This window comes from Cydia strobilella, chromosome 14 (assembly GCF_947568885.1).
Source record: "Cydia strobilella chromosome 14, ilCydStro3.1, whole genome shotgun sequence".
NCBI lineage: Eukaryota > Metazoa > Arthropoda > Insecta > Lepidoptera > Tortricidae > Cydia > Cydia strobilella.
Genome location: NC_086054.1, coordinates 6,391,898 through 6,408,060, shown reverse-complemented (window position 1 = coordinate 6,408,060; position 16,163 = coordinate 6,391,898). Strand labels below are relative to the sequence as shown.

Below are 16,163 nucleotides of genomic sequence, written 5' to 3'. Positions count from 1 at the left end.
TGATTTATTTTGCGCTGGATAGGACTTTTTTCACTAAAACTGTACTCTCGTAAATGGTATTGTATTTGGCACGCCCCTGGACACTTTTACGAGGCTCATAAATTTTAAGATTTTTTCGGGTACACACCTAGTATGTATATGTAGATACATTTATTTTCTAGCTTAGATATACATGGTGGCTAAAAAATAAGTGCATTAATTCCCGTTGCCAGGGAGGTTTTGGGATTAAACTGAGCAACTCTTATAATGTGACCAACCACGAAATCGCGAAAAAAAATTACCCTCCCGTAGAAAATGGACCAGCCAAAATGTATGAAACAGCCATTTTTCTTTTTAATATGGAGAAGTGAATAGAAGAACTCGAAAAGGAAGGAATCTCTTCTAAAGGTTTCAGAATTTCTTCTGATTCCTCGTAGTTCCAGGAGCAGGACCAGCAGGTTTAGTAAACGAATTTTTGCCTCATTTACGTTACAATTTAACTACTTTATTATAAACGTGCGGGAAGAGACATGCCGAGAAGATAGAGATCAGTCCGCCGGACGATATCGGCCTGTCAGTTGTTCGGAACTGTCAAATTTTTGTTCTACCTGACAGGTCTATATCGTCCGGCGGACTGATAGTTAGTGGGCCCCTAGAACACGCAGAATAAAGCTACCCAGAGTTTTTAAAGAACTTGCTATTGTAGTAGGTATAAGAAGTATATACCTAGTAGAAAGACTAGTAGAAATAAGTAGAGAAACGTAGTTACTTAATACTATAATAAAAACCGGACAAGTGCGAGTCGGACTCGCCCACCGAGGGTTCCGTACTTTTTAGTATTTGTTGTTATAGTGGCCACGATTAAAATACATCAAGTTGCGTAAAAAAACATTTTTCGTAATGTGAATATTCAGAGAGTAAAATGAGGCCTACGTTTGTATGGAGAATCGATCGTCCCCTATCCTCTTAACAAGTCTGCTTTCTTACTAAAAACAAACAACCAGTGAATAAAGCTCTACAGGTATAACAGCTAAAGCCTCAAGTCTTTAAGCGCCTTTGTGAAAATGGCGCCAAGCTCAAGTACAAAGATGGGTAACTTAATTTTCCACAATAATATAAAGCACAGCTTGACAAAGGTGCAGTCGTTTTGCTCTTGGGTTTTTAGAAAGGATAGCTAGACTTTAGATCGGTAAACGTTAGATAAGCGTCCATAGGTGCTTGGATTTTTTAGTTTAGAGGAATAATTGAGAATAATAACATTCATTAAATACCTGAGGGCCTACCGCGAAAATCGAAATTTCGTTATCTGATAGCCTCTTGAGACCCAAAGCATTTATTTTGTTTTTGAATTTGGAACCCTTAGTTACTCAAGAAAAGTTCAAAATAGATTTTGTACAAAAAATTGTACGCGGGGTCTTAGGAGGCTACTACCGTGTCATATTCGAGGGATTTTTATTAAATATTTTGATTTGTGTTTTTAATTAGCCACACTACTCTATATAAATTATAGACTGGCCGAGAGCCTAAGTATAAGGCAGGAGTGCACGCTTGAGTTGGGCGTGCAGCGGGGGGGGCGTGCGGCGTGCATGTTAAAGAAGTGCAAACGTATAGGAGCGGCCTTAGTGCACGCTGCTCTAATCACTTGTGAGCCCGACGCCACGCTGCACGCCTCGCCGAACGCTCCGCTTCGAGCGCCCACTCAGGCCTTGGTCAGGGCGTTAGCCGCGTAATCTGAAGACGCCGGTTCGATTCCGACCTTGGAGGGCTTGGTCACTTTTTTTTAGTAGGTATATGACATTAGTAGGTATATGACATAGTTCAGTTTATAATTCATTACATGACCTTAAAAAAGTGAAAAAGGAAGATAGCAAAGAAAGAACAGTTAACAAGTTGATCCGGGGAGTAAAGATATTACGCCCAACTAATTACCTGCCTGCTTTATATAGTCAGGAGAGAAATCAGGTATGTTTCTACACAGACAGTTCGTTACAGAATCCTGTACTTAATTATATTTTTCATTATTATTAATTTTATTGTGTAAAACCATTTATTACGTAACTAGTTGTGGCTTTCTATCAGAGATTGTTCCTTAGATAGATAGATAAATAAACAGTCCCTTTTTTTAACTTGATTATCTGAATTATTCCATGAAAATAATTTTGACGGAAATTCTAATATTTTTTCTAGGTAATTCAGAAGAAATAAACTTACACTAGATTAAATAACCATAAATTCCTCCTGTCCTCACTTCAGTACGGATCTTATCATAAATCTATGAAGAAGCTATTATGGCTTTATTCTCTGCTCGTATATTAACTGGGCTTTCATTGTTTCCACTTAATGTGTTACGTGGGAAAAAATGGGACGTGGCAACATCAAGTACGTAAAATGTTATATTTGAACTAGGCCATTGCTTTACATGCAGTTACTTATAAACTGTAATAGATGTCATATATTAAAGAAAAAGTGACAAAGCCCTACAGTGGTGAAGGCCGGATTCGAACCGGAGGAATTCGTATGGGAGGTGCAAGCGCGCACTGCTTGCCCTTAGAGTTGGTCAAAGACGCCTAGTCTTACTAAGTCGAGAAATTGGGACGGGTACCGCCATGGCGAGGTGGCCTAGGGGTTCATGTTGTTAGCCGCAATAGCTAAAGACACCGGTTCGAATCCGGCCTTCACCACTGGAGGGCTTCGTCACTTTTTCTTTAATATATGTCATCTATTACAGTTTATAATTTGTATATAGTAGTGTAACAAATTTCGGTTTTGCGAGCCATATACGTGCTCATCAGAGGAGTTTGTAAAGGTCGCCGTTGTCGGACACGACATGGTCGACTATATATATATATATATATATATATATATAGTAGTGTGACTACTTAAAAAACATTCAATAAAAATAATTTGATTTGTTCCCAAAGTCGTTGATGCAGTTACTTAGTTTTCTTTTAGTTTACATTTTAATATTTGGGTAACTTTTCAAACGTTTGTTTTTATTTAGAATAACATTTTTTTGTAAAAGTTTAGCGTTTACTAATAGCGTACATTACGATACAAGTGTGAAAAATAGGAAATTCGCAACGAGTGGCAATCAATTAAAACACGACCGAAGGGAGTGCCTTAAATCGACACGAGTTGCCAATTACCTATTCGCACATGTATCGTACAACGTTTTACAGTACATTTATGTCCCTATAAATTTTCGACATAGTCACGTAACGTGCTAATTATCGCACTATTGCGGTGAAATCGCACCATATGTACTGTGAAAGTAATTACGCTTGCGCAATAACCATGAAAACTAAAAAAAAAACAAGAATGATAATTAGCGAAATTGATTTTCGCCTCGTTCAACGTTTTAGTCAACTAGATCTGTTTTCTAACTGGAACTGAATTGTTTAGAAATGAATATACATTATTTAAAATTATTGTCAAAGAATCATTGTGCCTACATGTTAACTTGTTGGCGTAATAATTAAATTTAGCTTATTTACTTTCCGAAAATGTAAAATATTTGGATAGCATTAAACATTTCTCCCATTTTCAGACAAAGCAACATTAATCCCGGCTAAAACTTCAATTGAAACATATTCCGCTTCCTCTCACTTTGTAGAGGGATTACTTAAGTTGTATAATATTCAGCAAAATTACGAGACTTTGAAAATAAGAACGGATTTTCGCACGAGTAAGCTTTTAGGAAGAAAACAACTTGGTATTAATTTTGCTTATCACAGGTACACCCAAAGAGATTAGAGTGTATAGAGCTGCCTTTCTCGAAGTGTGCTCCGCGGACCCCTAGGGCTCCGCGAAGCCTCTGTTGGGGCTCCGTCAAATATTTCGCTTTCCAAAAGGGTTCCGTCACTAAAAAAGTTTGAGGACCGCTGGTATAGAGGGTTATTGTCATAGTAAATTTTGTAGTCACAGTAAATTTACTGCCATCTTTCGGGACATGATTAAAAAACTAAACATGAAAATAAATAAAAATATCTAAAAAATTAGAGATATATGGATAAATGTTTTTCTTTTATTTTATTTTTAGGAAGCCATATGACTTCGACCCATGTTCTTTCACTGGTGTCTTAAAATTGTTAAATATGAAACGGTGTCGCCATCTACACGAGCATAGGCCAAAGGTATGGCGCCATCTATTCGAGCATAAATTTTTCTCGTATTTCCGAGGCACGTTTTATTCTTAGACTTTAATTATCTTATACAGAGATTATTGCCAGTGGATATTGCTGAACCTAAGCCATAACTAAGCCAGTTCACACACTTAAACACTGCGAACTAAGATTTTTCACGCACGGTACAGCGACATCTAGTGGGTAATTCGACAACTGAAATTGACTGAAATACACACAGAGGTTGGACACCAACTTTCGCCTCACGCACTTACATCGTAAACAGAAATGGTGTCGAAATAATCGCATAAACACGTTTTGCGTCTCCTTTTTTAGGGTCCCGTACCCAAAGGGTAAAAACGGGACCCTATTACTAAGACTTCGCTGTCTGTGTCTGTCTGTCCGTCTGTCACCAGGCTGTATCTCACGAACCGTGATAGCCTGACAGTTGAAATTCTCACACATAATTTATTTCTGCTGCCGCTATATAATAACAACAAGTACCTACTAAAAATAGAACAAAATAAATATTTATTTTTGCCGTTTTTTGCGTTATGGTACGGAACCCTCCGTGCGCGATTTCGACTCGCACTTGGCCGGTTTGTTTTGCTAAACAGTTTACTTTTATGTATATATGGTTAAACGTGTGGTATATAATGTGTGAGGTGTTTAAGGTATTTAACCTTGTATTAACCTAACTAGGCGACCCAAGCCTATCAGATCAACCTCAGAATTTAGAGGTCACTCAGATATTATCACGGTTATAGCAACTTTAGGTATTTCGTGTGGGTTAATCAGTTTTGTTTTTGTAGTTAACAAAACCATTCTGAAATTAGAATACAAAAAAACCAAAAAAATAAATGAAGATAAATATTTTGGGACAATCTTAAAGTTGGTAAGTACTTAAAGCTAATAAATTGATATTATAATGATAGTAATTTAATGTTGTAGGTGCATATTTTGTACACTACACACTTACCGGTCCATAATATTAAAGACACTTAAACAATACTTTGGATATAAGTTAGAAGAAAGTACCGTGAAATTTCGAAATATAGATATGAATTCTATACCTACACGGTAGTCAGTGTCAACACGGTAGGTATGTATTATATTATACTAGACAGACTTCTTAGCTTTTAAAAAATTAGTTTGTGTATCTTAGAAACCGACACAAAGTTGCTTTGAGGCACATAACATGTTTAATTTGAGACAATAATCAGTTGTTAATACAAATTATTTACTTATACAAATATGGTTGCACGGAATTACAGCATAAATATTCAAAAACATCAAGAGACTTACAGCTAACAGAAAATTACATTTCAAGTAAATTTTACACACAAAATTACAAGATACAAAATACATAGGAGGGATACATGACATATACACCGTAGCAAGCACCGGCTGTGGAATGCCTATCATCCATCGTCTCACAATACTTCAGATTGCATGGAGATGGACGACTGTGTACCGTGAGTGTCTGAAGTTCACAGTCGTCCATCTCCATGCAAACTCGCCTCCTTGTGTGTGTTCTACCGCTTGTACAATGGGCTGTGCTCTGAAGAATTGTTTGACATGATGCCAACGGCCGCTTTCTATCACCGCACCGCTCGCCATCGGCAGGGTGTTCATCCTCACACCCTAGCACCTAAATGGTCGCGTACTGTGCGGTTTAAGAGGAATTTCCTCCCGCGTACGCTTCGGCTGTGGAATGAGCTCCCTGCCGAGGTTTTCCCGAGGGGCTACAGTATGGGGTTCTTCAAAAAAGGAGTGTACAGGTTTTTAAAGGGTCGGCAACGCGCGTGTAATATCTCTGGTGTTGCAGGCGTTCATAGGCTACGGTAACTGCTTACCATCAGGCGGGCCGTATGCTTGATTGCCACCGACGTGGTATAAAAAAAAAATCACAATCAGGAGCGCATTGAGTAGCGTAAATGCTCGTGAGTGGCGAATTACTGCAGGACACCGCAGATATTCTCGTTAATACTTCAAAAATAAGGTAAATAACACACGCTTGTGGCTCAAGAAACATCTAGGACTCATATAAGATTACCGCAAGCTCACAAATATTAACCGTAACGTAACCCTGTAAAACAACGCTAAGATATACGAGTAATCCCTCCACGTCCATGTTTTGTCGCGTCTCCGAGATAGTTGCCGAGTTATGAGCGAACGACAAAGGTGAGCTGTTGGTAGGCATGTTAAATATTTATAACGAGGATGAGAAACTTTCTGAAGTTAACGTCAAATATTAAATTGTAGAGCGGTACTGAACGTTTTGAGTTACCAACCCTTATTAATTATTCTCAATTTTCATTGAGTATCTGCAGCTTACTGTGTACATTAAGTAATGTACAGTAAGCTGCAGAGATAATTGACCCCCCCCCCCCTAACCCTGTTCAAATAAGTTTCTACACAGGGTATCAGTTATATCTGCAGCTTACTCTATATACCTAATTAAACTAAATTCTTTATTGTATGAACCGCCGCGGATACAATCGGATACATATAACAAAAAACTTACCTCCAAATGAAATGTATGTATTTACCTACATATATAGTTATAACTATAGGTATACTGAGATCCCTATCTAAACCCCTTTAGAAAATAAGTGAGAAGTTACTGTAGTTACTGTACCTACTAATTTCAGCCATAAAAACCATAAAACGTAGCTTGATGAACATGTTATGCAATCAAAAAAGTCAAATTTGCACATAGAGGGTTACACAGTACACAAGCCAAAAATCTGCAGTCAAATATGTCGGCTATTTAAAAATTACTTAGCAAATCTCCCACGCCTAAATTATTTACAGCGCTGCACAGACTAAACTATTACGAAATGTCAAAGGAAAAGTTGTGGCGAGAGTTTGTGGCGCCGAAATGAGTCGACGGTGATGCATAACAACAATTGCATAGTTCACTGGATATACTTACTAGACCCCGACCACGCTTAATTTGCACTGACTTGATAACGACAATGCATGGGAGCGTTATACGTGCATGGGACCGATCTGCGTGTAAGGTGCGAATAGATACTTTTTTACCTTGTTTCTTTAGTAGACTTAAGGCGACCAGAAAACTCAACTCAACTTCCTTCAATTACCATCTTATCTTTGTTAATCCAAAAAAATCAGGACGGAAGGAGCTTATTATCTCAACATTTAGAGAATATGTTTAAATTCCCTTTCTATTGTTAACCCTTCTACGGTAACATCTAAAGAAGCCCGTAGTCCAATGCGTAGAATAAGCGTAAGTGCAAAACTTTCGAAACACGGAAAACTAGGTTTTTTCGGGATTAGACCGGTTTCCTCACGATATTTTCATCAAATAATACAAGGAGTCTTAAGGTCAGTGAACCTTATTGTTACGAGACATTAATACCATTCATACACTACCACAACAGCTTTCCATGTGTTTTGTTATCGTTTAAGTCGCCTTAAGCCAGCACTAGTTAGATCATGGTACGTACGTGGGGTAAGTACGTGTAAATGCTGCCATTTAGTGAATGCGCGTAAATTTCACGGCAATATAAGGCTGGTATTTTCTTACCTTACATTCAAGCGCAAGATGCTTGTACTTGCTAGCCGCAAATGGTTCGTGAAGACGCCTTTTACTTATAAATGCATAACAAGCTCCTATATCTTTCAAAGTTTAGAAAGTATGTACACCCAGCCGCAGTAGTGCATTGTCACTTTATAAATAAATTCCATTCATAATGTGCCCATGGAATTTTGCAGCTCGATGTACATTTTGGTTTGCAGTCTTCTTTAATTATGCTCTGCTCTTATTATATAATGTATGTTTATAAATAAAAAATCTGAATCTGAATCTTAAAAATCCCTGTAAGATCCTCCTACGGCTATATTTGGTACAAGTCTGTCATGTTCTGTGGTGGGTAGGCGTCAGACTTAGCGCCCTGTTTTCGCGGATACAATATCTGACATATATACATGTATATTCATGTACTTACCGTAAGGTCGGGTTACTTTGTCCATCAATAAAAACCCATTTATTGAATTAATAAATTCTTAAAAACGATACTAAACGCTTACACAAAAACTGATTAATCACGTAATGTCGTTTTTAAGAATTAATCAATTCAAAGCAGCATGTACATGTACAAACACAGACTCATACACCAACTTGGTAATCACGTATCGTAAAGCCCCTGCCATCTCGACAGAGGATTTAAGCAGCATCTGTTCGCGAGGGACAACGTGTCTCGTGATTCGGGAATGTCATTTGCGTTCGCATTTGTGGCACCTAAACTGGGGATTGTATTGCATGTGCAGTTGGGAAGCTTGACGATTATGCCGTTTGGCGCGCTTTCGGGTCAGTTCTTGGAACCAGGCGTTGTTATGTGTTTGGCACTTTCAAGACCGATGTGATTATTAATTCATTTCGCACAGACTCGAACTTCGAATCTAAATGCTGCTACTGATTTAATTGCAGATGACCGGAATGACAAATTAGTTACGTGTCTAACCCGTATTTTGGGACACGCCATCGACAGGGTTTGGTTTCATTACTTTCATTGTACCTTTATATTGTTACCAAAATACCTAAATTTCAAAACGGAGGAGTCAAAATGCCTGAATCTCAGAATGCCTGTTTTTTTTCAAAAGACCACATTTCCAAAATGCCTTAACTTCAAATCGAACGTGGCTTCACAAGTTGGCAAAAGTAGTATGAATATGGCACATGCTGGCAAAAGTTGTATGAATATTTAACGTGAATAAATAAATAAATAAAAATAAAAGTAAAACTCAAATTAGCTACAATTACATCAATAATTTCTGTGTTATCCTATGTTATCGTCTTTCCACGGAAGACGTATAAAAAATATAATAAAAAAACTCCCATTGGCATTTAAAGAAACGTATTTTTAACATATGGGTATTTTGGAACTTAGGCGATATATGAATTAAGTCATTATGACATTCGGCCGTTTTAAGAACTAAAGAAATTGTCATTTAGGCATTCTGGGACGAAGTTGTTTTGAAATTTAGGACAAAGAGAGACAATGGCATTATGATATTTAGGCGCAATGAAACTATGGACGGTATAGAAAGGATCGCAATCTCTTATGGCTGAATTGTTGTAAAAGTGACCGCGTTAAGCTTTAAATAATAGTTCCTAATCTCTCCGGTGGCACTAGTTAGGCTCTGGGACATGAGTATAACATGAACCATATAAGGCAACAAATAACCCGACCAAATTACGTAGGTTGTTTTTGGTAGTATTTCGGTGTATGGTGGCGCCGCCTAATTACTGTTTTTTGATGGACACTTTTCATACATAGAGATTTGGCTCCTTTATACAGTCTCCATGAATGAAACCAAAGCATCGCCAGTAACAGCCATATTTGGTAAGTGTTTCACGCTCTGTGGTAAACGTCAGTTTTACCGCCGTATTCGTTGTCGCGGCCACAATTTCGCTTTGTCAACTGCCCGACAGCGAAGCGGAGCAATATTGTATTGTTGTAATTTTTAGCCCTGGCTCGGTAAATTTTATTTTGACGCGAAATACGCTTTGATTCAAGCCATTGTTGCTTTTGTTCTGTTTTTCGTTGAAAGTAAATATGACGCGCTGCCGTCAAATGGTAGAGCGCTGCAAGTCAAAAAACATAGTTTTGAGAAAAACGCGTTTAAAGATTTAAACAGTTCGGTCTTTGTAACACCTATTATTTATAAATTTATAAAAGTGAAAATTTTATAAATAAGTGTATTTATTAGATTAAAATAATCTAATATGTTTGAGTCTCACGGGAGTTTTAAAGTTAAAATTAGTGTATTTACCTAAATATTAGCCATAAAGTATTTTGCCAATAGGATCCTGATCAAGGAGGACAAAAAAACCCAAGAAAACGTCTTAGCAAAATGCTGTAACTCGTTACTCCATAGTTACATCATTTTTCCACAATTATTTCCTAGTTGCATTGTTATGGCTATTAAGTTATTAATTGAAAACATTGTAAGTGTAATTCTTAAAAAGGATGTTTAATTTAAAAAAAATACGTTACTGTATATTTTTATTTTAAATGTTAATAAACAAAGTTACCATCATTTTATCAGTCACTTGCCGCGTTTTGGCGTATTATATGCTCTTAATGTAATAATATTATAATGCAAGCATAACGCTGCCAGTAGCACTTACAGCATTCTGCTTTACCCAATGTCTTTAATATATCATCATGGATTTGAAATAAAACCGCGTTAACTATTGTTGCAATGTTTTGGTACGCTCAGACTATAGTTGCCGTGTTCTGACAGGTTTCTACAGACTTAATTAAAAGAGATATGAAAAATCTGAAAAAGGGGATGGTAGAAGAAAGGAATCATTTTTTCCAAGGTTATTTAAAACGCTGTAACTTGAGTTGCAGCGTTTTACCATTTAACGGCAATGCGGCAGTAATGGTTGAGAAAACAAAGGCTAGTGGCGAAGTAAAAGCGTGATAAAATTGTCTGTCACACTGCAGTGTTAGGTACATTAAAAAATGTATTTTTATTTGCCTACGTTTATACGTTCTGATACGGACAAACGAGGAAAACCAAGAGCCAGATGGGAAGACGACTTCACACATACGGCTGGCAAACAATGGATGGCACAAGCCAAAGATAGAGACCATTGGACATCTCTGGAGGAGGCCTTCACCCTCAACTAAGAGGGGTTCTCTACTATTGACTATGACTGACATTTAAATTACTTACTATCTGCGTTTTGTTGACTATTATTTTATTATATCCTTGTAAATTTTGATTAATACCTATTGAAATATTATTATTCACAACGAAAGGACGTAATCGCGTAAAATAAGTTTAAAATTTACCTCCGACGTTTCGAGAACGGCGTTTTCCCCGTTATCTCGGAGAAGCTGGCTAAAGTTGACATCAACATCTTCTAGGCGCGCGAGTTTTTCGAACTACCCGCAACACACAACACACAATATTCCATTTTTCAACTTTCGATATTTGTTTTCGCTTACACTTACTAATGACTGGGTTCCATGTGAATGAGATCTTAAAACCTTCGTCTCGATTAAAATTTCTATTTGATAATATTGAATTTGTTTCAATAACTTTTAATTTGTAGTTGTTATGTGTAATTTACGTTATTTTATTTATCGTATGGCTTCGTTATATGTCACTGGATACAAAAAAACTTAAAATTAAAATTTTGCCCTACTCAGGTAAGCAGCCGCTTCTTCAGCCAGGATATTGAAGTCATTCAGTCATTGGGGGTCGATGTTACTCTGCGTCCGTAGGAAATACCTTAGATAACCCTACACGTGATCCCCGGGTGGTGCTAAAAGAGTAACAAACTTGGCAGCTGCACTGTCCCATCAGGACCTCGCAGCGCTCACTGGATTCCTTCATATGTAATTTACGTTATAACAAAACTTATGGCTAGACTAGATAATTACGTTTTGCCCCCACCTCATCATAAAGTTACGACCCTTTCCGCACTAACGGTACGGCCTGGCAACCAATTTTTTTCAATCCGCCTACACGGAATTGTTTCCAATTACAAATTTCCTAGGATAAAACCTGGGTCTGTCTCTCCGACCTTGGCATTTGGCGACCCCTATCATCCCTTTTAAATAATTGGCCGCTTTGCGCCCACATTCAGCGATGGAATGAAAAATTAGATTCGTACCCATGTACTCGTATAAACAGCCGGTTAAAGCCCTGTGCACATTAGATGCGTGGGCGTAAACGCGCGCGTTGTAATATACAGATCCTTATGAGAGACGGCACAGTCATTGCTTGCGTGACGTGTGCGTGTGCGGCTTAAGCATTGCGGCATTCGGTGTGCTCTGGCCTTTAGCCTGAGAATCAGGTGCATTTAGAACATTAAAATTTAATATTGTCTTCGGTTACCGCGATAGTTACTCATGAAATAAAACTATGAAAAACGGATTATATCGCGTATATTGAACCACGAACGCTGTAAAGAGTTCGAAACGTCGGGATGTATTATAAATTCAATATACGCGATATAATCCGTTTTTCATAGTTTTATTACATTAAAATTTGTTTTGATGTGTACAACGCACAATGACTGTTTTAAGCAGAATGCTTACACGCTTCAATAAATCTATATTAAATCATAACCAAACGGAGACGTCTTGTCTGTAATTTTCTGTACAAAAAAGTCTGCCGATTTTTGCGGGGGAGGGGAACGTCAAATGAATACGTAACGTAAAAATAGCCATGTCAGATAAACGTCAGTCCATACATTGTGTATGACATTGGCCGACTATTTTCGACAGAGGGAACGCCTGTTAATGGCTACTCCGTTTGGTTTTATCCTCTAAGACCAAAATAGTCTTAAATGAAGAAATTTGGTAACCATACACTCTCTCTGTTTATTACATCGACTATAAAGTCTAAGAAATTATAGGAAGGATTTACCCAAGGGTGACGGTGTTAATAAATTTATCTTTCGCATGTGTAGGTACTTTGTTGCTGTTTTTAGGGTTCCGTACCTCAAAAGGAAAAAACGGAACCCTTATAGGATCACTCGTGCATCTGTCTGTCCGTCTGTCTGTCTGTCCGTCTGTCACATCCTATTTTCTCCGAACCTACTGGACCAATTAGGTTGAAATTTGGTACACATATGTAAGTTTGTGACCCAAAGATGGACATGTAACGTAAACATATAAATTTTAAACATGGGGGCCACTTTTGGGGGGTTAATGAGAAAATTAAAAAATCAAGTTTGTCAAACTATATCGTGTTACATATCAAATGAAAGAGCTCTTTGTGAGAATCTCAAATATATATTTTTTATAATTTTAAAGTAAATAGAAGTTATTCAAGAAAATAGGCAAAATATGGCCTTTACCCCCCCTTTATCTCCGAAACTACTGGGTCAAAAATTTAAAAAAAAGTACACAAAATAGATCTTTACCTATAGATCACCGGAAAACTTATTAGAAATGTGCAGTCAAGCGTGAGTCGGACGTAATTACTTAGTTTTTGATCCGACCCCCGAAGCCTATGGACGCCTGGAACCCCAGAGATGTTACATACGCGTTGCCGACCCTTTAAACACCTGTACACTCCTTTATTAAAGAACCCCATACTGTATCTCCTAAATAAAGCTTTCATATTTCCCAATCCGCTAACCTTACGTTTTGGTACAGAAGGTAGTAAAGGTCAAAAGTGGTCACGTTTTTAGGGTTCCGTACCCAGAGGGTAAAAACGGGACCCTATTACTAAGATTCCACTGTCTGTCTGTCCGTCTGTCACCAGGCTGTATCTCACGAACCGTGATAGCTAGACAGTTGAAATTTTCACAGATGATTTATTTCTGTTGCCGCTCCCATACAACAAACGTGTTTTTTTTGCCTTTTTTGTGTAATGGTACGGAGCGCTTCGTGCGCGAGCCCGACTCGCACTTGGCCGGTTTTAATTATTAATAATTTAATTTGTACACATATTAAATCACATTTAGAAACGGGTCTATCGCAAATTTATTTTGTTACCTTTATTTACCGACGTTTCGACACAGGTTTCACTGGTCGTGGTCGCGGCTAACTGACGTCCCAGCAAAATGTCAAAACAATATGTTATTTAATATGTGTTCAAACCGCGAAAGTTTTAAATGTTATAATTTAATTTGTAGTCTGCCTCTTTCGCACTCATGAAATGTTCATATACGTGATGGCTTCCTTTTCATTATCTGTAATCGTAAGCGTCATTGTGGATTTGTGCGAATAAACAATAGGGATCGACATATTCGTTTATTAAATGACAATAGTAATTTCAATTGGGTAGTTAATATACCAATAGCATACCAATATAACACCGGTATACCGATATAATAGGGGTATCAAGGTTAGCAATCAAACGGCCGGACACATCATACCCTAATTTCGGGAGAATCCCGCCCCTGAATCCGACCACCATTAATTAATCTTTCGCACGTTGTGTTCGTAGCGTCGGGAAAACAAATAATTTAGTAGTAAATATTATAGGTAAGCTGCGTATTTTGATGTTAAATTTTATATAAGCTGAATTAGTTAGGTATTTAGAAAAATGTATTTATTTCACAATTATGATAACACTAAGACAGAGGCGTAATGCACAACGCAGGTTTTGTCAATATATTCAAAACACATATGAAAGTTGCAAAACTCTTCGTCTAAATGTACAGCTAAACGCCGAAATTTGCAAGTTGCGGGCATCTTTCTCTTTTACTCCAATTAATAGAGTAACAGAGAAAAATGCCCGCAATTTGCGAACTTTGTTATAACCCAGGTTTTGTCAGGTGCCTACCTATACTAAATTTAATGACAAATGCAAATTTTAGTTCCACCCCTCTCCGATACTCACTCGGATCAAAATGTGCCAATAATACTGGCGGCATTCCTTCGCTGAATGGCCAGTGATATTTGTACTACATAATTTTGACTACGGTGTAGGGTTTGTGAAGTTAGGGCTTGTAGAGTTAGAAGCTTGGCTCTACATGAGATCTGATAACTTTTTGACAGTGCGAGCCTTATGGTTTCGTCTTGGCAACATTTTACATGTTTTTTTTGGCGGGATTTCACTTCTTTCTGTAAGTTGCTTATGACAATCTTCCATCACCTAATTTAAAGGGTGGGGGGTGATTTGCAAAAAAATCCTGAAATATTTATTTTGTTATTTATAACAAGGAGTCCCTATATCAATTTTCAGACGTCTAGTATCAACATTAACGGAAGTCTCATCCAAACTTTCATCCCCTAGTTTAAGGGGTTGGGGGTAAAGTTCCAAGTTTTAGAATTTTTATTTGTTTATGTACTAATACTAGCTTACATGCCAAATTTCAGCTTTCTAGGACTTCAGGGAGTACCCTAAAATTTTATGATCATCAGTGAGTGAGTGAGTGAGTGAATGACAAAATCGGGGTTTTTAAGATACGAATAAAGTGTAAAGTTAATTAGTGCACTATCGACAACATATCCCGAGAATTTTGTTTATCTGGTATAATCCAAACCCAAGTTATGAGGGTTCAAAAAAAAGCGAAGCGTTTTGAGAAAAGGTAGGTAGTGCCCTTGCGCTTCGCTTGGCTTGTTTTGGCGGCGGCGTTACAGATTCGTATCAGATTTTTTTTTTTGTATTATACAGATACCGACCTCAGGCAGCGAAGAGAAGTAACAATTTATAATTTATTATAATTGAATTGTAAATTGAATTGAATTATAAATTAAAAATAAGCAGCAACACTAAAGTACACTATATTGTTAAACATCTTGAAAGTCCAGTCCGTTAAAAACTGAAGCTTTACCTGAGAAAGTTTAGGTCATCATCGTTATAAAACACCCACAAATAAAATAATTCTCATTTCGTTCTATACAAACATTTCATACTCACAGAAACTGGATCATTTTGACACCATGCAAACAATAGTCACACTCACATACAAACAATAGTCACAAAACTTAATATCTCACAACTTCTAAATTCTTCTCTAAACAATACACCTCGCCCGAGATACGACCCGCACTAACTCAACTGGTATCATTTCACAAAAGGATTTCTCTCATTGCACAAAAGTATTTGGACTATTGTCCCCGCGCTATATTATTATGCAGATGTGTGGTAGAATTCCTCAAAAAATATTTTTGTTCAATGAAAAGCTCTGATAGGAAAATCATAATTATGTAATTTTATTCGTATGTTCCGTGAAACTAAAATAAAACGTCGCTTTGACTTTAACATTTCGATCCTCTCACGCTGACCGTACAAAAGGTAAATCAGATTTGCATTCGTGTGATTCGTGTTATGTAAATTGTACTCTATCCCTTAAACCCTATAGTATAGTTTACAAGCATCACATCTAACATGGAATACGAGATTTAGTGGCTTCAATTTCTGCATAAACGTTTATCTCTTGCTTGGAATTTAATGCCACGTATTTAACCGGTCAACTAATTAATCGGATTTCGGTAGCTTAAAAAAAATAGAAATAGGTATTAAAATTAATAGTTTGGCAACTAAATCGGAGCCTCAAATTATTTCAATATGAGCAGTATTTTAATGCAGTTACAGCTTTTGTTTATTTTAAGG

General features: G+C 37.3%; 1 protein-coding gene across 1 annotated transcript in view; it reads right to left on the bottom strand.

Moving 5' to 3' along the window:
* LOC134747112 (uncharacterized) overlaps nt 1-16,163 on the bottom strand; it is a 327,747-nt gene that overhangs the window by 28,267 nt on the left and 283,317 nt on the right. The gene's annotated exons all lie outside the window — the stretch shown is intronic.